The 1,398-nt window shown below is 50.4% G+C and overlaps 1 pseudogene; it reads right to left on the bottom strand.

Moving 5' to 3' along the window:
• The window catches only part of LOC124234971 (granzyme B-like), a 52,866-nt pseudogene extending 52,211 nt beyond the window's left edge, over positions 1-655 (bottom strand).
• Positions 656-1,398: the final 743 nt, after the last annotated feature.

Here is a 1,398-nt window from a genome sequence, read left to right on the forward strand (position 1 = left end):
CTGCAGGGCAGGAGGACAGCCCAGGGTGATGTGATTTTAGCTGATGGTATTGAGGGGACAGGAGGGCTGTGGGGCTGAGCTTTCTGTGCCCTCTGCTTCTCTAAAACCCTGAGCTGGGGATGATGGGGGACAGTAGGACCTTGAGTTTTACTTCCTGTGGAATAAATTGACAAGTTCTTGAATTCATATTTTCAGCCCCAATGTGTGCCTTCCATTTCCCCTCTTGCTCTTTTTGATCATGTCCTTCTTTTTTCCTCATTTCCATTGCCTTATTCTCTACCCCCAGACCTACCTGGTCTCTTTGTCACCCCTTCATTGCTAAGACCCTGCTTTCAGATGGCCTCTCTCTTGAACTCTTCTTGGCCTCTGTGATTGGTCACCCAGGAAGCTCCTTAGTGCCTCATGTTCCTGAGCAGAGAGCTGCCGTCAGCACAATGTCTTCTTGCACCAGGAATCCCCAGCAAGTGGCCAGACCGACTGGAGTCTGGGTCTGAAGATATGCCATGTAGGGATGGGAATGGGGCCTGGCTTCTTGGACTCAGATGGTCTCCCCTGAAAGAAAGCATTCAGTACTTATCTCTGTTTTCTCAGAACCCTCGATGTGGGGAAGAGCTTGGTACTCCAGAAAGACTAGAAAGTGGGAGGCAGGAGACATGATGCAGAGGACAGCAGAGCTTGGGCCTGCAAGGGTATGCTCCACACACTGGGACAGCACTCCAGGTTCTTCAGGAAACACTGCTGACTCCCCATCCCAGACCTCAACTCCCTCCCACGTCCCCCAAAGGGGAGGAAGAACCCTTGGTCCAGGCCTGGCCAGCTTCAGCCTCCCCTGTTGAGGAGTGATGCTCTGCTGTTGGTTGGTATCCTACTTGAGTGACCTCTTCCTGAAGTCCCTGGTACTTTCTTCCTCAGGGAGCTTCACGGATCCCACTGAGTCTAGCTCATGGTCAGCTCATGAACAGCATGGCACTGGCTTTAAGATTCTAGATGTGAGCTGATGGGATTGTTATTGCTGTCTCCTTGTCTCCCAGGCTCTGACACAAGGATGTCAAAGTGAATTTATTTATTTATTTATTTATTTATTTGAGGAAGATTAGCCCTGAGCTAACAACTGCCGATCCTCCTCTTTTTGCTGAGGAAGACTGGCCCTGAGCTAACATCTATGCCCACCTTCCCCTACTTTGTACGTGGGACACCTATCACAGCATGGCTTTTGCCAAGTGGTGCCATGTCTGCACCTTGGATCCTAACCAGTGAACCCCAGGCCACTGAGAAGTGGAAGGTGGGAACCTAACCACTGCACCACCAGGGCAGCCCCTCAAACTGAATTTAGAGAGCACATTTATATAACATATTCTAGGTGCCAGGGGCAATTCCAAGAGCTTTATGTACACTAAC

The sequence above is a fragment of the Equus quagga genome, chromosome 2 (assembly GCF_021613505.1).
Source record: "Equus quagga isolate Etosha38 chromosome 2, UCLA_HA_Equagga_1.0, whole genome shotgun sequence".
Lineage (NCBI taxonomy): Eukaryota > Metazoa > Chordata > Mammalia > Perissodactyla > Equidae > Equus > Equus quagga.